Source organism: Leiobunum rupestre, chromosome 10 (assembly GCF_980474605.1).
Source record: "Leiobunum rupestre chromosome 10, qqLeiRupe1.1.hap1, whole genome shotgun sequence".
Classification (NCBI taxonomy): Eukaryota; Metazoa; Arthropoda; class Arachnida; order Opiliones; family Sclerosomatidae; genus Leiobunum; species Leiobunum rupestre.
In genome coordinates, this window is record NC_143393.1 from 24,891,299 (window position 1) to 24,917,697 (window position 26,399).

The 26,399-nt window shown below is 33.8% G+C and overlaps 1 protein-coding gene across 2 annotated transcripts in view; it reads right to left on the bottom strand.

The window, feature by feature from the left end:
* The window catches only part of Pgant5 (polypeptide N-acetylgalactosaminyltransferase 5), a 244,869-nt gene that overhangs the window by 174,468 nt on the left and 44,002 nt on the right, over positions 1 to 26,399 (bottom strand). Inside the window, exon 1 of one of the 2 annotated variants that reach the window (XM_090160010.1) lies at positions 23,424 to 23,577. The exons of the other annotated variant lie outside the window; for it this stretch is intronic. The gene's annotated coding sequence lies outside the window, so the exon portion shown is untranslated. Of the gene's footprint in view, positions 1 to 23,423; positions 23,578 to 26,399 lie in introns of those variants that run through there. 2 annotated transcript variants of the gene reach the window in all.

Sequence of the window (26,399 nt, forward strand, 5' to 3'; positions counted from 1 at the left end):
TATCGATATAAAATGTCTAATATCAGTAAACATACTACAAAACATTAATAGTGTTACATTGTTAATCAGTTTAAACTAGTCTAGAGGTTTAGTTTTACTTTCAGATTCGAAAAAATTAGGTGAAAATGCCGCTTTATTTAAATATGCAAACAATGTATTAGACTAATCATGGAATGAAAACTTTTTTTATTTTTTTTCGGAAAAAAATACGGAAAAAAATACGGAAAAAAATACGGAAAATTTCCGGAAAAAAAGGCCTCGGTCATTTTCCGGAAGATTTTCCGAGCGGGAAATTTTCCGACTTACAACACTATTTAATTTCAATCCCATGGAGAAAAAACTTGATCCAAAACACATTTAGTTTTTAAAACAACTCTGTTTGTATAAAATAATTTGTAATTGGATAATATATAGCATATTTCATATTATTATTTTCGATCCAAGTCGAATTTTGATTTGTCCAATTTTGGATATAATTTTGGAATGAAATTCGATCCGCTATTTTGGAAACAGATGTCCGTGTAGAGGTTTGGTCGTCGTAAACAACCTTTCTACATTTCATCCTCGACAAAGTATTGTCGTAAGGAAGAAAACAGGTTTATTCAATTACAGTTACAAGAGCCATTTCCTCTCGTAATTATCCAATCGCGTCGCTCCACAAGCCGACACGCGTTGAGAGAGATTGAGCTCCTCGTTAGGGAAACGCACCTATACTATATGATACTTGGAATGGCCCCATCGTCGTTTCGCGCAAGCCTGGGCCAAATATAGAATTAATATCACGCGAGTGGGCGGACTTTGTTAAAGGTTATTCCAGAGAGTGAAGGTCATTCGCCCTGCCAAAAGGGATTTTCAGGGTGCGGGCTGGTAACGTCCATCCAGTCCCCAATAACTGCAACCCTTTTTTCTCGCTCGTAATCCCGCTATAGAGGGCGAGATGGTCGCGAGGGAGTCAGGTGGTATCGGGCAATGGCGGATGCTGAGATAGAGAGTACCACCTTGGAGGAGGGAAGGTACCACTTTCTCCCATTATTTTTTTCCCCCAGATTCGAGTCGTTCGCCGCCACACGAGGGCGCTGGTCAGGTCTACAAATGTTCGATTTAGTTGGCCCAGTTTCTGGCGCGGCGGCGGGATCTATAAGCCGCGGGTATTTAAGGATGGAATTGGATCTGGCTTTCTTTTAGCCGCGAGAGCTTTTGCCGCAAAAAGTAATTTAAACTGATTTTCTCGCCAGCTTTTAGGCGACCTTTCCGCCCTGGACCGTGTTATCCCGATAGCCAGCGAAGACCAGCTACTGTACCTTTCCGTTCCGCCTTTGAGCCAATTAAGTGTCGCGGTGGGGGGGTGTAAGCTCGTTCGATTAGGTCAACTAGGTTTAGCTCCGCTTCGCTGCTTAGCGTTTGGGATCATAAATTGAACGGACTATTATTAATATTACCATAAGTAGCGTAATAAATATAAGTATGATGTTAATTTTTTAACTCAAGTCTGCTAATTTTTTTACGCGTCTGTTTCGCCAGTTAGAGTACAGGGTGTTCGCTAAAAAACTGAAAAAAGTTTTTTTTTTTTAAATTTAAAATTTTGATGGAGCATTCCTCGTGTATGGAGACATTTACTAGTGTACAATTGAATGACCTTGAACCATGTTTTCAAGGTCATTCAAAAACGGATTTGGTTCCAATTAGGAAGTTGTTGCTCGCCATGTTATTAGTTCAAATAACTTTGATTTTACCAAATTTGAGCAATCAGTAGCCGATAAATTGTAGGTTGATGAATTCAGTATTGGATAATAAAATAATCTGATTAGTTTTAATGTGACTAAATCAAATAAATACCGAATACTTTACAGCGGTTCAATTATTTCATCGTCGGCTACGATACATGCTTGAGCTCGTTTAGCGACGGAGTTCATAGTGTTGTTCATCATTTCAATTGAAATGTCACGGAAGGCATTAATTATTCTTTCTTGTTGTCATGACAGCCAATTTTACAGAAATCAGGTTCAATTCATTAACCTTGGGTGCGCCACTGTATAATATTACCCCTTCTGGTATTGTAAATAAGATATTTTGATTTACAGATAAATAAAAATAATTTTTTCATTTTTAAATAATGGTTTTTGCTTACGCAATAATTTCGTCGGTATTTTAATGTTTAATCAATTATCGTAAGGTGTTTCGATCAATTCTATAACTGTTGAATTTATATGTTTAGAGATAATGACTATTATTAAATTTAATTGGATCAAATATAACACATTTTGAATTGTAATTTTAATTAAAGTAAAATTTGTATCCGTCTAATTTTTGATATAATTTCAAAATGAATATGTACAAGGTGCATAACAATATATTTCCCAAATATATCTTAACTATTTTTAATGATAAATGTCCACACGACCACATGACAAGAACCGTTATGTACGGTTTTACCATGAAGGTAAAATATCAAAAACGTGCAATACTTAGGAAAACAGATATGGAACAAACTAAAAACTAATCTGAAAACTATCAATAATCTCAACACTTTTAAAATTGAAATAACTAAATATGTAAAAACACCCAAGTCTATTTTATGTTAAATTATTGTAATTTAAATGTATACGGGACCTCATTGTAAAACAGTTTTTCTAAACTGAACTGAGATATCCCTTTTGCAAAGGCAAATAAAGATATTATTATTATTATTAAATTTTCATCTACGAATTACGCGGTTACTTGGTGAACAAATTATTGAAAGTAGTATTTATCCCGACCTTGTAAATGTCCTAGACTCGATAAGTTCTGGCTATAATAACTCCAAACAGAGCAGAGTTCAACCTCCGTGAAATAATTGACCAATTAAAGTTGGTTTCTTTTGAAAATGTCTTCATTCGGGAGAAATTAAAAAAGGAATTAATTCTGATATCCTAAATTGGCTCGCCCGACGAATAGGAAGATTTCCATCCGAAATGGAAATTCGGGTTCTTGTCTTTGGATCTAATTTAATCTAACAGCGGGGCCTACGTCATTTTCCCGATAGTTACGGACTTCGCAGTCGGTTGAATATCTCCAGAAACGGACATATTGTAGCTCGTTAAGCTTCAATCCTCAACCGGCCAAGACTATTTTGTCCTTTTCAATTAAAAGGAAACACTATATTCAAACTACGTACAGTTACTAACGGTGACAACTTAAATACGTTTCGTCTAATATAATTTCGCGTAATAAGCGCCTTTCACTCGTCAGTGCGTATTAAGGCTCTGGCCAACCTTAAAAGCGATTACGGCCTTTCGACCGAAAAAAGGAAGGATATAAAGTGAAAAAAGCGAAAATTCTGTCGCGACGCTCATTTGAATTTAGTCGCCGAGAAGATCAGAATTCCACCCGGGGATTTTATAAGCGTTGAACCGACCGTAGCCCGCTATTCACTGACCGCGAGAATCGCCAGTCGTAGGCTTTATAGAGTGTAGAAATTGTAATCCTCGTCAGCGGGTTGAAAGGCGGAGGCGGGGCGGACTTGATTGCATTTCCGTCGGAAGACTCTTATTGCAGTTGGAAGCAGTTTTCTATTTTTGGGCACTTTTTACTCCTACTTTCGAGACCGTTGAGAATGATAATATAGTTTTTAAACGGGCCGACTGCCCAACTACAAAAAAATATTTTCACTTTATATCGGAGGTCGTTTAAATTTCCTATTTAAAGAAAGTGTTCACTTGAATCGTATTTTAGGGCTTTTTTTCGCCTTTCGGGAAAACTATTTCTAATAACAAGTCACGAAATATTAAGTTAAATATAATTTTATATTTATTTATTGTTTTAATAAATCTTAAACTTTACGAAATCAACTCCAAACCATAATTGTTTTTCAATTTTCAACAGGGTTCGTACCAAATTTACGGAATTATTTTCCCGGTTTTCCCTAACTAATATTTCAAATTTTCCCTGATAATTTTGGTACAGAAAATTAAATATTTTAATACATCTTTAAAAAATGTATTTGCCTGATTTTTTCCTTGAATTTTCCCTGACATTTCGGAACCATTTTCAAATTCCCTGAACTTTCGGCACCATTTTCAAATTCCCTGACTTTTCCCTGACATTTCGGAACCATTTTCAAATTCCCTGACTTTTCCCTGACATTTCGGAACCATTTTCAAATTCCCTGACTTTTCCCTGACATTTCGGAACCATTTTCAAATTCCCTGACTTTTCCCTGACATTTCGGAACCATTTTCAAATTCCCTGACTTTTCCCTGACATTTCGGAACCATTTTCAAATTCCCTGACTTTTCCCTGACATTTCGGAACCATTTTCAAATTCCCTGACTTTTCCCTGACATTTCGGAACCATTTTCAAATTCCCTGACTCTTCCCTGACATTTCGGCACCATTTTCAAATTCCCTGACTTTTCCCTGACATTTCGGCACCATTTTCAAATTCCTTGAGTTTTCCCTGGCCTTTCGGCACCATTTTAAAATTCCCTGAGTTTTCCCTGACATTTCGGAACCATTTTGAAACTCCCTGACTATTCCCTGACCTTTCGGCACCATTTTAAAATTCCCTGACTTTTCCCTGACCTTTCGGCACCATTTTAAAATTCCCTGACTTTTCCCTGACCTTTCGGCACCATTTTAAAATTCTCTGACTTTTCCCTGACCTTTCGGCACCATTTTAAAATTCCCTGACTTTTCCCTGACCTTTCGGCATCATTTTAAAATTCCCTGACTTTTCCCTGGCCTTTCGGCATCATTTTAAAATTCCCTGACTTTTCCCTGACCTTTCGGCATCATTTTAAAATCCCCTGCCTTTTTCCGGTTTTAAAAGTTATGTACGAATCTTGTTCAATCTACTATTTATATGAGAATGACATGAGTTAAATTAATTAGGTTAGTTTCTATTTAGCCAAATAAAAGAAACTTAAATTATGCGCAGAACACATTTTATATTTTGACAATTAATTATTCCATAAAAATTATTTAAAATGGCCATTTAAGTCTAAGTTCAGTGACGATTTTTAAAGGCAAGCCAGTTCGTATTTGCCTCTGTTTAAAAACCATGTATCTGAGCCTAACCCTAGTCAATACAGCGTGAAACTGAGGGAATCCTTACCCCATCTGGTGACAGAAATGTTACTAAAAATTCGCCAAGTTTTCCATTTAAAGAAATGATTTTTTCCCCTCGAATTGTTGTTCAATTTCGTACTAATTCCAATTTATTTTATCAACCCTGTATAGAAGTACATGATAAATAAATGAACTAACTTTACCCCCCCCCCTTCCTGTACCGTACACTCTGTTTGAAAAGTCTTCGACAGCTGAAATTTTTGCCCTCTTTTTAATTCTGCTAGAAAACTATAATAGATAGCTCGATGAAACCAATTGCAACTTTTATTTATTTTCCAATATCTTTCGTTATTTATCGGTTTCGTCCGCCAAAAATTAATAGTTTGGCGGGAACCGTCGAAACTCATTTTTGACAACTGTTTAAATATTGGTTCTACGGCACTGACTCGCGCGTTTTTGAATTCACAATGGTCGGTTCATATTTAGAAAGTGGAAAAATTATCCCTCTACAACCAACGGTTGAGAAGTTATCGCGTTTCCAAATTGTCATCGAAGTTGCGTTATTTATAATCGCTTGATGAATTTTAGGTGTTTCCTAGTTTCGAGGAAGGTTTGGAAACGCTATAACTTCTCAACCGTTGGTTGTAGAGGGATAATTTTTCCACTTTCTAAATATGAATCGACCATTGTGAATTCAAAAACGCACGAGTCAGTGCCGTAGAACCAATATTTAAAAAGTTGTCACAAATGAGTTTTGACGGTTCCCGCCAAACTATTAATTTTTGGCGGACGAAACCAATAAATAACGAAAGGTATTGGAAAATAAATAAAAGTTGCAATTGGTTTCATCGAACTATCTATTATAGTTTTTTAGCAGAATTAAAAAGAGGGCAAAAATTTCAGCTGTCGAAGACTTTTCAAACAGAGTGTACAAGAGTAAAGGAAGAAAAATTAACAAAGAAAACTTGGCCAATTAATTATTCATGACGTTGATAATTATTTTCGGATTTGGAAGGGGGGGTGGAGCGGGTCAGAGGAACAGGGGGCTACAGTCTGTATTTGGTCATCCTCACCCTCATCCCAAAGACGCCCTGCCTCTTAGAATCTTTCATCACTAACAACGCGTCGGTCGCGGCTGAGGGAAAATTCGTTCTCTTCTTACAGATAATTCGAAGTAAAGGAAGCCTCACCTTTACAACGCGGACAAGTGGTATTGACTATCTCTTTAGATTACCGCGTAGTGGTCAAGGTACGTTGTCAGTACGTTCCATCCCACCGCGCCTTTAACCGCGTTAGCTCCGTTATCGCGACCAACGACGAGTCTGGAGAAAGGGAAATTTTTGAATTGCAAATTAACTATTTTTCACGTTAGTCTTCCTGGCCATAGATCACTCATCTTTTTTTCTCTCTACGCATATGCGGAGAAGAAATTTTTCCATTTTGGAAGCTCCACCACCCTTAACCGAGGCTTAGTCGATACTACGGTCAAAGGCGACGTTAGGGGTGAAGTCTGCGTTTAAATATGTCGTTCGTTGGGTTTCGCGGGGGGGAAGTAATACTTTAAAACGACACCCAGCTCGGTTCTTTCGTCTCCTTTCGTCGTCAGCGAATCTATTGCAAAAGCGCAAGCGTGATAAATGATAAGCAGTTTTATTTGCTGGCAACGTCGTCTGCTTGTATAAATCGGGTGGGTGGGGGCGCACCGTCGAAGGGGGGGGGGGGGTCAGCGGGAAGGCGAGAATGGGACCATAAATCCTTGTCCATTTTATTCGTTGACAAATTAAAAAACACATTTCCTTTGGAGGGGGTTGACTCGACGATTTTTTTCATCATTTTTCTGTCTGCTTACTTTTTTCATACACAGACCATAAGTAACATAATAAACCTAAGTATGACACTTCCTAGTCTTCAAACGCTATTTTATTAATGGCCAATTACGGGGTGAAAACTCGGAACCACGGGTCAAACATTCTTATTAAATTAAAAATCAACCATTGTTTTAAAAGAAAATATAATATTTAGTGTTAACAAAAGTGACATAACAGGGTTGCCACGAAATTTTCAGATTCAAATTTCCTGACTATTCCCTGTTTTCCCTGACCATTAAGAGATTTTCCCTGACTTATTAAGGCCAAATTTTTTCTTTTATATTTTACTTTTATCAGAAGTTAATAAATTTAGATGGCCTTATATGTCAGTAAAAAGGTTATTGCAATGTTGAAAAAATTAGCCAAACTTTCAAGGAAATAAATGATAATCGTGGAATTTGTCATACATCTAGAGTTAAATTACCTTCAAAAAGTGCCCAGATAAAATTGAATTCCCTGACTTTTCCCTGGATTTTTACCAATTCTTAAAATTCCCTGACATTTCCCTGACTTTTTAGGCCCATTTTTAAATTCCCTGACTTTTCCCTGATTTCCCTGTTTTCCCTGACGCGTGGCAACCCTGCATAAGACCCAAAAGTGTGTCAACTCTACCTTCGCGCCCGTTAAAATATTTACTGAGAGCTAGTCTCACAATAGACTACATAAACTACTAGTTGGAAAAGTACTAGCAACGTTATATTTAGTCTATGGTATGGCGCCATTATCTCTCTTCGATTTACTCGCCCGTAGACATACGTTCTAAAACGCCTCACTCGGCGGCGCTGAAGCGGAGGAAATTACAAATTTTGATGACGTATTTTCAACCCCCTCTCCCACTCCCTCTTTTTACTTCGCGACAAACTCTCATTAAACATTATACCGTACTGACACACTTTTGGGTCTTATGTCGCTTTTGGTGTTAAATTGTAAAAATATGGTGTCATTATATTGAATGATATTTTGGTATAGAGGTTTTCCACGCGTGGCATGAAGGGCTTGCCACCACCCTCCTACGCAATTTCACCCGGCCATCTTAACTAACACCATTAACAGAAGCGATATGACTTGGGCCTAGGGTGGTGCCTCTGGTATTAACCTATAACAAAAGATAATATAAACTTCGTACCCCAGATTCGAAATAACTGGCCAGTGGCGTAACGACAACGTTTGCTCCCCCCCCCCCCCCGCGTGATATCAAAAGGGCCCTTTAAAAAAAAAAAAACTTTTTTATTGGTTATCAAGCTTTAGTACAATTTTCGTAGCAAAAAATTAATTCTTAAGACGAAAAGGCCCCCTATTTTGTGAAAATGTCATGCCCCCCCCCGCGGGTCCCTAGTTACGCCACTGTAACTGCCTCCCACGTAGTCAATAGCGTTTACCCACTTCCTGTCAGAACTCAGGAACACTTAGCTCCATAGTTACCATGGTAACCAACTATAGATAACGCCCTACAGTCAACTTTAAAGAGATAGTGTCAGAATTTTCTACGTATATGAAGTTTTTTCATCAATTATTGAAAAATATAGTAAAGAAAAATATAGTTATAAAACATTTGGTATAAATATAAATATTCACGATTAATTTCAAATTTTAAAATAGAAAGATAGCGTAACTTTTTTTTATCACATACTGTCTACGTCTTAGATATGTTGTTGTTTATTGGTTGCTACTAGAGCGAGCGGGAGATAGAATTTTTAGGGGATTACAGGAGGAAATTTTACTCCCATCGCTTTCGCACGCTTTAAGACCCTCATTCGATGGAAAGTAATGGAAAGATAAGCCACTTTTGTTGTTATTATTACTGCAGGAAGGAACTGCACAATACAGTGTGGCGCCCACGGTCTTCGGTGCTTTCGGTGGCATCTTTCCGTAGAATATAAATATTGTTATAATGACTACGTATAAGAAATAATGATATAATTTATAAACAATACCAGAAATACATGTATTTCTGACAATACCTTGTTATCAATTTTTTCTACAATTTCTACTTTGAAAATAATACAGGGTTGCCACAAAATTTTGAGATTCAAATTCCCTGGCTATTCCCTGTTTTCCCTGACCATTTTAAGAGATTTTCCCTGACTTTTTAAGGCCAAATTTCTATTTCATATTTGACTTTTATCAGAAGTTAATAAAAGTAAATGGACTTATATTTAAGTAAAAAGGTTATTGCAATGTTGAAAAAATTAGCCAAACTTTCAGGGAAATAAATGATAATCATAGAGTTTGTCATAGATCTGGTCTAAAAAATAACCTTAAAAAAGTGCCAAGATAAAATTTAATTCCCTGACTTTTTACAAATCCTAAGAATTCCCTGACATTTCCCTGACTTTTTAGGTCCATTCTTAAATTCCCTGACTTCTCCCTGATTTCCCTGACGTGTGGCAACCCTGTAATATTTTTACACGTAGCCGGCTCGTGATTCGAGAATCTCGAACCGCGTGGTCCGCGAGAAGAAAGTCAAAAAACGCGCTTACAAATCCTCTACGCGATAGTAGAAAGGAGACTACTGGAAATTCCCCGCCGCTCGAGCGCGCCGAAATCGACCAAACTCATGACGTCAACAATCTGTGAAGTTTTGCGCGGCTATTGAAATACCATTATTTTACATTAAAATATAAAACTAAATACTAATTGAAAGTGCTAATATGTATATATATTCTGATTCAGGACTTAAAAATCTATCATAACGTGTAAGCCAAAGAACAAAATCTTCAATTATTCTGAGTTGGCACTATCTCTTTAATGACGCGCTGTTCGGGCAACAACGCATCATCAAAGTTGGCCGTGTTAGGACCGATGGAGGTCGATTTATCGGAGTGCTGGAAGTGGGTTAACACTTCGTGTCAGAAAGCTCTCAGAATTCCAATCTAGGGTACGAAATTCTATATTACCTTTGGCCTAGCTGACTATTATTTTAATGATTATTATTCATAAATATAAATAAAATCCATTTGGAAATTATTCAAAAATTATTTTAAACCATGGAAAAAAATTCCAAGCTAATCTAAATCTGTTTCAAATGAAACATTTTATGGTTCGAAATCCCCCGCAGTGGCAAATAAAGTGGGAAACATACTTTTAATAATTTTCTTGACACGAGCGGGTTTGCGGAAAAGATAATTAAAATGGGTTTTGAAAATGCGAGTATCCACTGGATTTAACCACCCGAAATAGGAGCGTTTTTGACATTTTCGTTTCAAATTCTCGATTCTTGGTCGCCGATCGAAATTGGAGAAAATTTTCCTAATTAGCGACTGCGCGTAATTAAAAGTTTCGAAAAAGTCGTTGCTTCGTGAGCCGCCTATAAAATTCGATTTGCGCTTGAGATATGGTTCTTCCGAGCAAACATCCCGGGCGAGCCCCGAAGCTACTATTTGATTTTACTTAATTAATTTCTCTATTTACATCTTTCCCAACCCGTTCGATTCTCCTCGCGTTGTTCTCTGGCGGGTCAATGTGCGGAAAAGGGCGGTTGTTGCGATATTACGCCACGTGGAGGAGTGTCGTCAAGTATAAAGTTTGAAATTAATGATATATTCACCGGCTTTATCGCGGGCGCCTGTTTGTGATTACATTTTCGCGGTATTTGTAGACGCGCAAATATTTATTCCTTTCAAGGACAGAGGCTTTGTTTTCGTGGGAAAACCCCGCGAATGTTAGCAACGCTTTCTGCCACCAGATGGGGTAAGGAGGCCAGCAGCATCGCGCTAGATTGACTAGACGTGTTAGGCTCAAATAAATCAGTGTGCCAGAAATACCACTTTATTCGAATATTGTGCGTACCACTGGTTAATAATGACAAATAATGGAAAACCATGGTAAATCATGGAAAATCAAAGTAAAAAGTGGTTAATCATGGTAAATAGTGGTAAATCCTGGTAAATAATGATAAATCCTGGTAAATAAAGCTAATCCTGGTAAATAAAGATAAATCTTGGTAAATAGAGATAAATCCTGGTAAATAGTGATAAATCTTGGTAAATCGAGATAAATCCTGGTAAATAGTGATAAATCCTGGTAAATAAAGATAAATCCTGGTAAATAAAGATAAATCCTGGTAAATAGTGATAAATCCTGGTAAATAGTGATAAATCCTGGTAAATAGTGATAAATCCTGGTAAATAGTGATAAATCCTGGTAAATAGTGATAAATCCTGGTAAATAGTGATAAATCCTGGTAAATAGTGATAAATCCTGGTAAATAGTGATAAACCCTGGTAAATAGTGATAAACCCTGGTAAATAGTGATAAATCCTGGTAAATAAAGATAAATCCTGGTAAATAAAGATAAATCCTCGTAAATAAAGATAAATCCTGGTAAATAAAGATAAATCCTGGTAAATAAAGATAAATCCTGGTAAATAGTGATAAATCCTGGTAAAAAGTGATAAATCCTGGTAAATAGTGATAAACCCTGGTAAATAGTGATAAATCCTGGTAAATAGTGATAAATCCTGTTAAATAGTGATAAATCCTGGTAAATAGTGATAAATCCTGGTAAATAGTGATAAATCTTGGTAAATAGTGATAAATCCTGGTAAATAGTGATAAATCCTGGTAAATAGTGATAAATCCTGGTAAATAGTGGCAAATAATGTTAAATATTGTAAATATGGTAAATAATGGTAAGTATAGTAAATATGGTAAATAATGGTAAGTATAGTAAATATGGTAAATAATGGTAAATATTGGTTTATAATGTATAATAATAATAATATGTCAAATCAAGAAAACCATTAATTATATTGAATATATCAACTTAAGAAGATCTGAAACTTTATTTTACTTTCTCTACAAGACTTTTTGGTTTTAAATACTGTTAATAATTCATGGAAATACATTATTTACCACTTTTCCCATTTTATACCGCCAAAACGTAACATCGTCTTTGGTCAAATTGGTCTCGTCCACAAAATAAGCATTTTAACAAATACCAGTAGTTACGTGTTTAGAAGTGTTAATAAGTATGTAATATATAATTACACGACTAATTTTAAGTAATTTTTATTAAATAATTAAGGGTATGAATTGGAAATCATTTAAATTTATTACCTATTAAACAAAAATAAAACCAATTTCATCCATTTCACTAATGCCATTCTCATATAAAAATAGATTTAAAATTGACAAAATATATATGGTTTGGAGTTGGTTTCGTCAAGTTTAATATTGATTAAAACAATAAATGGATGATTAATCGAAACATTTATCTGACTAAATTCGAGAATATACATTATAACTTTATAATTTGGAGCAAAATGATCAAAGACCAAGTAATAATAATTATCAGCTAGGCTAATACCCAATGCACCACCTTAGGCCTAAGTCATCAAGCGACTTTTGAAGCCCTTAATTCAGGTGGCCGGGTTACATATCATATTAAATTAAATTTAACACTAATTCGTGGCTACGTATCTCATAAAAAAATGTGTGTGTAAAACCATTATATGGTTCGTCAAATTTAAGATTTGTTAAAAAAATAACTATAAATATTGCTCTGAACAAAAAGAATTATTATATCAAAGACCAAACAGGGTTTTTCCTTAAATTTCGGTCTCATATTTATTTATAACTGTCTGCATTATTTGTCCTATAACGCATTTAGATATAGTAAGCTACCAAAATACTTTACGCCCAAGTCTTGTATCGTACACGACTAAAATCCAATTCTATATTCTGTAAAACTGTAAAATTGTTTAATGACTTAAATCCGCACTCTATTGGTTCGCTAAGTATGTTTAAACGACTCATAGGGGAAATATTAATGGCCAATGTATAAGCAGATCTTTTACAACCTGTACATTAAAATTAATCTTTGCATAATAGCCTAGGTAAACTCAAAAAACTCTGTCAGCGCGGCGGCCTAAAAGTCGATTTACGACTTGGCCTGCACATTGTAAGCTAAATAACTGTTCTCCTCAATAAAATATATATTATTATTATTATTATTATTATTATTATTAATCAAGTGGCGGCTTTATCAAGGAAAGTTAAAAAAAATTACAAAAATGCTTCTAAAAGCGCTTCTAGGTGGCGACACCTTCCGGGGACTTAAAGCAAAGGAGAGCTGTATTCGATCTATTGGCTTCCCAAAACCACGTGTTTAATAAGTTAATAATCACGTGATTCCGAAAAGCCAATCAACGCGAGAAGTTCGCAATTTGCTGCACTTTTTAGGCTAGATATTAATTCTTACTCACCTTGTTTTGATTTATACGCTAACGACATCTAGTGCGAGATAATGCAACTAGACAGAAGCCGCCACTTGCTTTAAATATAATAGAATATGGGAATGGATGAGGGCCACATAGCGAGAAAGAAGCCCACCGGAAGTGACAAAAAGGGGACCTAAACGCGTCTTTAATGGCGCGGCGATCGCCATCTGGTGGTATTAAAACGAGATACGCCAAGCTCTTTCGACCCCATATTATCCTATATCGTTGTTTGCCCCCCTTATACGGGGAAAAGCTGTTACGCCACTGCGATTAGCCTAAACCATCCGCTTCCATTAACCCGGTTTTTGTACAAGTTAAAAGAAACGTTCGAGATCTGCCGTCAAAAAATAAAGGCCAATTTTAGTTCGTAAAGGTAAATTTTCTTTAATGATAAAATATTAAAGCTTATTTGTACAAAACGAAAAGTCTTTTAAGATTTCTTTTCTCGATTATCCTTTATATTAAAACACACTTCGCCGAATTAAGGTCCAACGAACCGATCCTTTTTTTATTTTGTTTATCCTTGAACTTGATTTTTAACGTACACTAAATACGAAATAATTTATTTTCGAATTAAGTGTTTTCAACATTCCGACTAAAATACCTTTTTAAAATATTATTAAAATATTTTTCTTCCGTCCTTTTTACACGTTTTTCTTAACGTTTTAAGCAGAAATTTATAATATTACTCTTACAAAAGATTTACCCAAAAGCTAAATTATTAAGACTACAGTGGCCATTGTCTACTTTCGCGCTATTTCAAGCTGAACTCTTTTAATTTTGTATTTTAACTTATAAAATTAATATTTAAGTGTAGAACAGCCTCTTGTTTAGTGACTATAATAATTTTGACAATTTTAAACTTAAAAGTAATTAAGTTATTACGTTTTAATTCGGACCCCCGGAGCTAAACAAGTTGGCCAAACGCCCAAACTACCCTGTAGTTAGGACCTTATATCTCGTTAACTATTAATATTAGAATTATCAAAATTATTTTAAGCACTAGAGGATGGTTCAGCCTAATAAGAAAAATATAATTCAATTATGTAATTGTTAAAACAAAAACGTTCAGCTTGAACGAAAAAGAGGCTTCCCCCTTAAATTAGCTGAAACTTTACCATTTGTTTTTTTTTAATATTTTAAAATACTCATTTTTGGGACCCCTTGGAATGATTTTGATGGCCCATTTTTCTTAAAGCAAGTGGCGGCTCGACGTGAAGTAGCTCTTTTTCAATAGATGTCGCTATCGTCGAAATAAAAAAGGCGGTATTTATAGGTACCACTCGCGTTGATTGGATCTTTGTAAATTGGTTAATAACATAAATTACAGAAATTATAAACAATATTTTTACATGGGATATATAATTTCGGTTGAAGTCTACTAATTAGAGTATAAGCTGTTTAACTATAATACTCTGAAGCAGACTTGGAATTAGCGGGAGTCTTGGGGCCAATGGCTCTTAATAAAAATCAGTGGGCTCTTAAAATAAATCATTCGAACGGGGGTTGTGGGCCACCGGGGCTCTCAATTTAATTAAAAAATATGTATTAAACATTTTACGGAAATTTCTGGAACATGATTTGTACGCCGTTTTTGAAACTCTGTTTTCCTACCCTATACGAGAGCGGGATCTAAAGTTACAAATGATTATGTGTGATATTATAATATACTTGCTTGTTTTAAAGTTAATAAATGTTATGTAAGTAACGTAACCAATTTTTATTTTCCTATTTTCCCTACCTAATTTTAAATTTGTCCCCCAATTCCCCCCCCCCCCTCTTGGGCCAGTGGCTCTCAATAAAAATAAACTTAAGGGGGGTCGGGGGCCCGCAGGGCCCCCTTAAAAAATATCACTATTTCCAAGTCTGCTCTGAAGACGTTATCATTTCGCTATTTTAAATTATAGCTTCCTTTGCCATAAATAGATGGCACCACGCTCTCCAATAAAGTCGCGTTTTTCGAAGAATCTCTAATAACAGGGGCCTTTTCATAATAAGAGTGGCAATGATAGAGCCTTGGATTAATAATATTATTAATCCAAGATAGAGCCGCCACTTGCTTTAAAAGTAAAAAAACATAGTGATTCATCCCCAATATTTCTATTTCAATGCTTCCGCGGATACATTTTAGTAGAAATTTAAAGCAAGTGTCGCCACGACGTGAAGTAGCTCTTTTTCAACAGATGTCGCTATTAATCAAAACAAGATAGTTAAGCTACATTTTGACCCAAAAGGCGGATGCTTATAGGTACCCCTCGCGTTGATTGGATCGTTTGCATATTGGCAAATGACATAAATTACAGCAATTTTAAACCAAATTTTATCATGGGATATATAATTTAGGTTAAAGCCCACTAAATAGAATATAAGTTATCTAAAAATAATACTCAATAGTGGCTCTCTGACGAAGTTATCATTTGACTATTTTAAATTTTGCCTTCTTTTGCCATAAATATATGGCACTACGCTCTCCACTAAAGTCGTTTTTTTTCTCAGAATCCGATAGATTCATGGCTACCTCTAATAACTGGGGTCTTTTCATAATACAGGTGGCAATGATAGAGCCGACAGTTGTTTCAAAAGTTAAAAAAACATAGTGATTCATCCCCAATATTTCAATTTTAATGCTTCCTCTCATAAATTTTAGAAGAAATTTAAGAAATTTAAAATTTAACCCCCAAATAATTTCGTGAATTTTATTTTCCAAATTCCAAGGTATCCACTGTTTACAAATCATATTTATCCAATGTAAAGCAGTGGTGTAGTCAGGATTTTGTTTCGGGGGGGGGGACAGAATAGAAAAAAATAACAACTATATGTTTCAGAGGTAGAGGAGGTCGGGGCCGGTTAATCATTATGCATGTTTAAATTGATTTTTTCGGAAAAAAAATGTAAACAAAGAAATTTACCGGTTAATTTTTCGGAAAATGATTAAAAAACATAATACGTATTATTCGTAAAATTTGGGCTTTTTATCGAAAAAAAACGTCGTTTTTCCGATTAATTTTATAAATTTATCAAAAAATTTATCGGATAATACAGAAATATAAATTACTTGATCAAAACGTTTTACGAATAATTTTGAGAGCTTTATCTATTGAATAAAAGTTAACCATCCCCGACCTCTATTCGGAGTTACACGGTCTTTGTTACCCTATAATAATAATAAATCTATGAGGAAATAACTTGTTACCCTTAATCTATGAGGTATTTTCAGTTTTCCAATTAACGTGGACTCGTTAGTAAATTAGGGGATCTGATACTAAGTCGGTGTTTGCGTGTCGGGTTTAGGTGATGAAACATTTTTCCTTAATTGGTTGAATTGATAATTAGGCTCGTGTAGGAGTCGACGTTATTGTGGAAAATGTTCTTCTTCAAAAAATACCAAGCATAATAGAAAGTCAGGAAAACGCTGTCCACAATACTTAGTTTACCCCGAGTGATTCGTTAAAAAATGTTTCCCATTTCTGAATAAATTAGCGAATGCCTATTTGAAACGGGCCGAGCTGACGTTAACTGAGTTTTTTGCTTTATAAGTAGTTTCAGAAGTAAATGAACCCAAGTTATTGAAATAGCGCTCAGAATCGGAGGGCGTTTTCCTGATGAAAATGATGAGAAAATCGAGTCAAATAAAAGCTAATTTCCATCCCCGTCTTTTGACGTTATAAATTGCACTTGGGAATTGTGGGTATAGCTATTTCTATGTATAAAAAAATGGTTTCGTAAGTACAAAAACCTTTTTTATTTTTCAGCCTAGGAGCGCGCAAAATTTCAAATTCGAGGTCAAAATGTAACTTCATAAGGAAAACGCCTCCAACATGGGGAGTATAGCAGTCTGATAACTTCGGTTCATTTACTTCTGGTAGTTTTAAAAAGTATTAAAACAAAAACTAAACCTCAATTGTTGCTTCAAAATTACACTTTCTATTCTAGCAACCAACCAAATCAATATTATTTTTTTAAATTTTAATTTCACGGTTAACCGATCGAACAGAACTCAAAAATAAAAATAAAAGTTAGTTTTCTGACCTATTAAAACTTTTGACGGGCTTTATTTTTGAATACAATAAAATGAGGAAGTGGTTCGAGGGAAGGTTGTTACTTTTTTCGGTAAAGTCCTCCCTTTTGTTCGAGTGGGACAATAGAGCGCCGAGTGCGTTGACTTCCTTTTGTCGAAACGAACTGGCCACAAAAAAACGGGGTACGCGCAAATGACCAAGAAATGTGTAGCAGCCTACAAAGTTTCTTATCAGAGAAACCCAACTTTATATAGCATGTTTTATATTTTTTAGATAAACATTTACTTAAGCGTTGAGACACTCGACATCAACAACAGAAGCAAAAAATATCCTACTTTTATTTGGTTTTACGTTACTCGGTTAGACGGAGTGTTTCACCATTATATACTGTTTATTTACATTTAAAAAAAATATTGTTCACTTTTACTTTGTACTTTTACAAGGGCGTTTACCTAAACTTAGTTGTTAGTTATTCGTATTTATGGCAAAATCTGTAGGCCGACATTGAGTGTTTCCTTAGTAATAACTATATTTAGTAATAACAAAATATAGAAATGATTTAATAAATATTTCATTTTATTGATATTAAAATCATTAATTTCACCCATTGAAAAAAGGATTAAAATAAAAGTTTATCGAAGGAAACAAAATAACATTTCGATAAAAATAAATTTATTTTAAAAATAAAGTGTGAATTTATTATAATTATTTTCAATCTATATTTCAATTTCTTTACTATTAAAATTATTAATTTCACCCATTGAAAAAAAGATTAAATTAAAATTTTAACGAAGGAACCAAATGAACATTTCAATAAAATTAAATTTATTTCAAAAATAAAGTGAGCGTTTATTATAATTTTTTTCTAATCTATATTTTAATTTCATAAGTAAAGTAACCGTTCTTCTCAACTAAAAAAAAAAGTATTGCGTCATCCTAGCTGGGGGGGGCAAAATTATTTCCCCCAAATTCCACGCGAGGATAATTGATTAATTTCCTTTGAAACTTCCCGGACTTTTCCCTGAGCATTTTTACAAGTTTTCGCTCACCAAATCTAAATTAGACAATTTTTACTTAAATATTTTCTTTTTATAAATTTACTGAATCTTATATTTTATTTTTATAAATTTACTGAATCTTATATTTTATTTTTATAAATTTACTGAATCTTATATTTTATTTTTACAAATGTACTGAATCTTATATTTTATTTTTATAAATTTACTGAATCTTATATTTTATTTTTATAAATTTACTGAATCTTATATTTTATTTTTATAAATTTACTGAATCTTATATTTTATTTTTATAAATTTACTGAATCTTATATTTTATTTTTATAAATTTACTGAATCTTATATTTTATTTTTATAAATTTACTGAATCTTACATTTTATTTTTACAAATTTACTGAATCTTATATTTTATTTTTATAAATTTACTGAATCTTATATTTTATTTTTATAAATTTACTGAATATTATATTTTATTTTTATAAATTTACTGAATCTTATATTTTATTTTTATAAATTTACTGAATCTTATATTTTATTTTTATAAATTTACTGAATATTATATTTTATTTTTATAAATTTACTGAATCTTATATTTTATTTTTACAAATGTACTGAATCTTATATTTTATTTTTATAAATTTACTGAATCTTATATTTTATTTTTATAAATTTACTGAATCTTATATTTTATTTTTATAAATTTACTGAATCTTACATTTTATTTTTACAAATTTACTGAATCTTATATTTTATTTTTATAAATTTACTGAATCTTATATTTTATTTTTATAAATTTACTGAATCTTATATTTTATTTTTATAAATTTACTGAATCTTATATTTAATTTTTATAAATTTACTGAATCTTATATTTTATTTTTACAAATTTACTGAATATTATATTTTATTTTTATAAATTTACTGAATCTTATATTTTATTTTTATAAATTTACTGAATCTTATATTTTATTTTTATAAATTTACTGAATCTTAGATTTTATTTTTATAAATTTACTGAATATTATATTTTATTTTTATAAATTTACTGAATCTTATTTTATTTTTACAAATGTACTGAATCTTATATTTTATTTTTATAAATTTACTGAATCTTATATTTTATTTTTATAAATTTACTGAATCTTATATTTTATTTTTATAAATTTACTGAATCTTACATTTTATTTTTACAAATTTACTGAATCTTATATTTTATTTTTATAAATTTACTGAATCTTATATTTTATTTTTATAAATTTACTGAATCTTATATTTTATTTTTATAAATTTACTGAATCTTATATTTTATTTTTATAATTTTACTGAATCTTATAATTTATTTTTATAAATTTACTGAATCTTATATTTTATTTTTATAAATTTACTGAATCTTACATTTTATTTTTACAAATTTACTGAATCTTATATTTTATTTTTATAAATTTACTGAATCTTATATTTTATTTTTATAATTTTACTGAATCTTATAATTTATTTTTATAAATTTACTGAATCTTATATTTTATTTTTATAAATTTACTGAATCTTATATTTTATTTTTATAATTTTACTGAATCTTATAATTTATTTTTATAAATTTACTGAATCTTATATTTTATTTTTATAAATTTACTGAATCTTAAATAAAGGGTATTATAGGAAATTTTAGTTAAAATAAAGGGTTTTATAGGAAATTTTAGTTAAAATAAAGGGTTTTATAGGAAATTTTAGTTAGAATATAGGGTATTATTGGAAATTCAATAAAATTATAGGAGAAAAATGAAGGACGTTAAATTATAGGATAAAATAGGAAATATAGGAACTGTGGTGACCCTTACAACACCCACCGGGGCCACCAGGCCCCTAATTAGACTAATATTCACCTTCCCCCGCACGGAAATAGATATTCGTCTAAAACGAACCCATTAACAATGTAGACATTTTTATAGCAAAGTTGATCCTTTGGATTTTGAATTTGAATACGTGTCGAGGCGGCGGTAATTTGAGAATCAACGTCCCACTTTGCATATTACGTGAATCCGTTTGTGTGGCACGGATTAGTTCGAGGGCTTATAGGGGATATTACGTAAAGGCAAGTCACGCCGCCTTTCGGCCGAATTAAAAGTCCCCAAGACAGACGCCCCTCTTTATAAAACTTAACGAGTTGGGTGTCACGTTTCAGCAACGCGTTCGTGAGAATGCCTAATCTCCCTATCAACCCTCACTGACAAGCCAAATGGGGGACAATAACGTGATATTAATACGCCTTCACGCTTAACGAGTGTCAGCAGATGAGGATGCTATCAAATTAAGTACCAGGCCTGTCAGCGATTCTTTTATTGAAATTATAGGAACTTAACACAGAAAATACAGGAATTTATGGGGAAAAATCTCTTGATAAATAGGATTATTATAAACACTCTTAAAACAAAAGTCAAATACTTTAAATTATTTTTTTCTATCACATTTAATATTTCTTCAAAGTTTACTTAGATTAAAATAGAAAAAAACATTGTTTTGTTTTTTAAATCAGATTCCATAAAAATGCCATAACGCTGCTTACAGTAGCCAGCGAAATACGAGGGTTCGGACATTTACCAAAATCCCGTACACTTTGTCTAAAATCGCAAAATATTTTAACTCTCTCTATGGTAAATTAACATTGAAATCCCAAAATCACCTTAAAAAGTAATGATAAAATTGCCAAAATCTCTACGAAATCCCGAAATCCCGTACAAAATAATGACAAGTGTCCGACCCCTCGGCGAAATAAGTGCTAGTCCCATTCCTATAGGTAATATACTATACATCATTATAATTTTTAAGTGATTATTATCAAGTAATTTTTTAAGATTTCCTGTAATTTAAGCTGTTTAGTACATTTCACATAAGCATTTCAGCAGCTATCTAATAACAATTTTTTTAAATTGTACAGATTTATAGATGGCGGAGTGGTTAGCACTTCCGCCTCGCAGCAAGAGGAGCCGGGTTCGATCCCAGCTTGTGGCACCGGGTAAAAACTCGGAACAACTCCTTCCGCGTTGAGTTTGCAAGTTTTCTCCCCGCTGGTTAAACGAGCTCTTCGGTTTCCTCTTCCATAAAAACTTGTCGAGGTTAACGGTAGTAGTTAGTGTAGGGAGCTGTTGACTCGCGTTTCATGAAAGGCTTGCCACCACCCTCCTACGCATTGTAACCCGGCCACCTGAATTAATGGCTTTAAAAGTCGCATGATGACTTAGGCCTAATGTGGTGCCTTGGGTGATTTTTTTAAATAAGAAAAAATAGGAACAATTTAAAAATATAGGAATTTATAGGTACTCTGGGAGGCCCAAAGTAAGCTTCCAGATTATCGTTTCGGGTTGCAAGTGCGCTACCTTAGAGCAAGAGTCAAGCGAGTCTGAAAACCCCTATTTGAGAAAAACCAGTTTTAAGTTCCAAATCTAGCATAAAACAATGATTATCTAATAATGAAAATATATAAAAATAGAGTGAAAACATATTTAACAACACTCAAGTATTCTTATTTTGAATTTCTTTCAATAGTCACGTATTTCAACTTACTTGACATTTGCTCTCAGGTAGCGATTCGTTACGTTATGTCAACCTATTAAGCGCATCATTTTAGGTGAAATTCATTTAGTAAAAGACGCGTGTTCGCGATACACGAGAACAAATATTTAGCAATGTGAGAATAAATTACGTCGAGGATTGTGTTACTTGTAATCTACGTTGAATGGAATAGGCTAATGACGGGAGTTTAAAATGTATATCTTTCGGTCATAAGAATGCTAAAAGTAGATTTTTAATGGGTTTCAATTTACTTTCACGGCGGAAGGATACACCGCATCACGGCTGAATGATATAAATTTGACATCTAAATATTTGTAACTTATTACACTACTTATTTTATTTAGAAAGCATAATTTAGTCCGTAATAGGTTTAGAAAATCAGTGTGCAATGTATTACATCAGAATTATATTTTATGCCGAAACGTGAAACATTGTAACTTTAGTTATGGTTAAAACCACAAGTGTATAATATTGTTACATAAGTGTGACACTTCCTATTCTTTACGTGCGAAATTTTTACTGACAGCTATTCACGAGGCAGACTGCATTACGGGCTTCGTCGACGTTTGCGTCCGCTTGCTAACGCGTCACACGTAGCCTTTGACAGCGCCTCGCTAGGGGGAGATTTTCTTCTGGTGATGACGTCACTCCGTTGCTAGCTCTCAGTATAACATTCCCCGAAGTGACAAACTTATGGAACAATATTAAAGACTTATGTTAAAACTAACAATTAGTTTTAGCCTGAAGTGTATTGATGTGAAGGCTATACTCAATTAGTTTTAACCAAAAGTGTATTGATATGAACGATAATAGGCGAAAACTACTCGCTAGTTTTGGGAGTAATTTTTAGGAAATAGCGAGCAACTTCAAAATACAGTTTGGCTGTTTTTGTATGGAAGAAGTTGGTAGTTTGGGGTAAAAGGTGTATTCCTTTCGTCCCAGAGCGAGCGAATAGTTTTGGCCTATAGTCAATTAAATCACCATATGACGCATTTCACCCCACACGGTACTTCCGCCTCGCAGCAAGATTAGCCGGGTTCGATCCCAGCTTGTGGCTCCGGGTTGAAACTCGTAACAACTCCATCTACGTTGAGTTTATAAGTTATCTCCGCACTGCAGGGATTAAAGGGGTTTTCCCCCGAGTTCTTCGGTTTCCCCTTTCCATAAAAACTTGTAGAAGTTAACGGTAATAGTTAAAGTATGGAGCTGTTGACTCGCGTGGCATGAAGGGCTTGCCACCACCCTCCTACGCGTTGTAACCCGGCCACCTGTTTAAAGGCGTTATAAGTCGCTAGATGACTAGGTTCTAAGGTGGTGCTTTGGGAATAATAATAATAAATAATAATAATCAGCTAGGCTAATACCCAAGGCACCACCTTAGGCCTAAGTCGTCAAGCGACTTTTGAAGCCTTTAATTCAGGTGGCCCGGTTATAAAGCGTAGGAGGGTGGTGGCAAGCCCTTCATGCCACGCGAGCCAACAGCTCCCTACACTAACTATTACCGTTAAACTCAACACGTTTTTATGGAATTAGCCTAGCTGATTATTATTATTATTATTATTATTATTATTATTATTATAACACGCGCTAAGACCAGTGCCAATTACCCATAGTTTCCGAAAAGCGGTAACTTTATACGTCCTGAAAAACGCGTTTAAAACGGTTTACTGGAAAATAACTTACCTCGTAAACGCGACTCGACAGTCGCAGTTAGTTGACACTTTTCAGTCACGCGACACACGCGACACAATGTCGTTTTAGCCGCGTAAAAATCCTTGAAGGACTCAAATTTGAAATAGAAAATCGGTGGAAGCGAGCGCTCGGTCCCAAACAAATCAACTCAAAATGGTTCGACCGAGATGCGAGCGGAGAGGCGATTATTCATTCCGAACGTTCCCCAACGCGTGCCACTCCACGACACGCCATGTTCGAAGAGCGACGGCTGAAAAATAAAATGCAAATGACGAGACGATATAGACCGGGCTGCGTACGGACTAACAAACATCCTTACAACTCCCGTTGATTTGCAAATCGTCTGTGGATAAAAAGGGTATCTCGGTTGAGTGCGCGCCAGCGATGGCTAATTTTCGGGTCATTACCGTTTGCGCGTTTTTGTTCAGACGAAGATGGGTTTTAGGCGCTAGAACGGGCGCCTACTGGGAACCATACCCCTGTTATTATCGTAATCATACGCCCGGCTAAGATGGTCATTCCGTTGCCTTTCACCTCTCGAAGTCTCGGCTCCGATATTCGTGATAGTAATGACTTTACATTATGAACGTTCATTTATCCTTTATTATCACCAGAAGTATATAATATATCTGCTTTGAGACAAGTTGCCATCTAGGCCACAAAATGGAAACACCTTGTTACCATAAAATGGGTTTATATTACATTTTGGCACAGCAATTGCTCACCAGAGGACTAACTTTTTTGCGGTCCACCGATGGGATTATTTAAATGCCAAAAAATGTTTTAGCGGAAAATCGGGAAAATAAACATAAATTACTTCTTAAAGGCCTAGGTTTTCTTCTGCCTGTCCCCCTTTAAATTAGACCAACATGTTCAGCGGTTGGCCTACCACCAGGGTATTTGTGCTCCGCTAAGTTAATTTAAAGGGGGACAGGCAAAAAAAAACCTAGGCCTTAAAGGGCTTTTATTCTAGACTAGTCTAAGGATTTAGTTTCACTTTTGGATTCGAAAAAATGCCGCGAAATTTAAATTTGCGAAGAATATTAAGTCGCTAGATGACTTGGGCCTAAGGTGGTGCCTTGGGTATTAGCCTAGCTGATTATTATTATTATTATTATCATCATGGAATTAAAACCTTATTTTTCTTATTTTCGGAAAAAATCCTCGGTCTTTACTGGAAAATTTTCCGATTTCAACTCTAGATTATTCGGGTATTTTATTATCGTCTGCTATTTTTTCTGCTATACTATTTCCCGTATGACTTTAGAAAGTAGGTTTAGCTTGTCAAAACCTTCCGCGTTGAGTTTGCCAGTTCTCTCCCGGTTGTTAGAGGGGTTTTTCTCCTGGTTCTTCGGTTTACCCTTTCCATAAAAACTTGTAGAGGTTAACGGTAATAGTGAGTGAAGGGTGGTTAGATATCGGCGGAACAAATAAATTAACTGGAAAAATTTAGATTAGTCATAAAAACATTTTATACGAATAAACAACGATTTAACATGCAAAAATAATGGGTTTTTTCTGATATTTTTTGGATAATTGTCGGTTATGAATAAAAATAAATAATTTGATAATTTCTTATTTAAAAGGGCTTGCCTCCATCCTCCTACGCAATGTAACCCGGCCACCCGAATTAATGGCTTTAAAAGTCGCTTGATGACTTAGGCCTAAGGTGGGGCCTTGGGTGATTAGCCAAGCTGATTATTGTTTTTATTAATATTAATATTATTATTATTATTATTATTATTAGTGACATTTGAACAAAATCAAAACGAAACGCGTTACCTGCTATTTCAATAATAGAAATATTAAAGCTTTCAAATTGAGAGCAGTGACGTCAAAAAATAACTCGATTTCCTTTTAGTCAAATTTCAAATAGTTGGCTATGTCAACAATTATGCATCCAAAAATGCGTAAGAGATTTAAATGTACACACTGCTTATTTAATTCTCAAATATTTGTACAAACTAATTGGCCATTAAAACTTAAATAGTTTTATGTTGAAGGTAAAATTCTGATTTCTATGAATATTTACTTATTTATAATGCATATTTTAGGGTTTAATAGTTTTAGAATATTACTATATGATGTATTCATCCAAAACTAATTTTGGAAAATCTTGAAATTTATCAATCGAATCATATTAGCAGTATAGTGTGTATCAGAGCCCAATCAAATAAAAATAATAAAAATAAGATTCTTTATTTCAATTAAAAGGATTATATAGGACAAAATTTAATTATATAGGATATTGTAGAACTAACATTTATCAAATATACGATATTATATGGGCAAATTCCAGCGTAATAATAATATATCGTAACTATTTAGGATAAATAGGAAAATTGTAGTCGATTTATACCATTAAATGAACTTTTTGTAAAATTACAGTATAAAATCATAAAATTTCAGAAAAATATAGGATAGAATCATAAAATTTCTGAAAAATATAGGATAAAATCATAAAATTTCAGAAAAATATAGGATAAAATCATTAAATTTCAGAAAAAGATAGGATAAAATCATTATATTTAATTTAAATATAATACAATAAAAGGAAAATAGGTTTAAAAAATAGGATTTGATAAGAATTGCAGGACTGCCTGCGTGAGGAATACTTATCTTGATAGTAATATATCATATACTTCTGCTATTAGTTTGTTTTTGTGGATGCAAAAGGAACCGTGTTCAAATAATAAAGAGGTTAAACCAGCGCCCGAAAATGTGTAAGGAGAACTTGTAGACCTAACTTTGTTTGTACAGCCTGCACCTCTTACAAGTTCCCCCCAACAAGTTTTCTGGTGCTGGCTTAGCCTGCCTAATTTATAACCTAATACCGGGTGAATCAAGTTGGGCTCATTTTACGAAACGGTAAATGCACCCTCTCGAATTTTCAAATTATAGGGTTTTTACAACGAAAATATCTTCACTGGAAAAAAAACCTAAATAAATAATATTTAGAAAATCTAA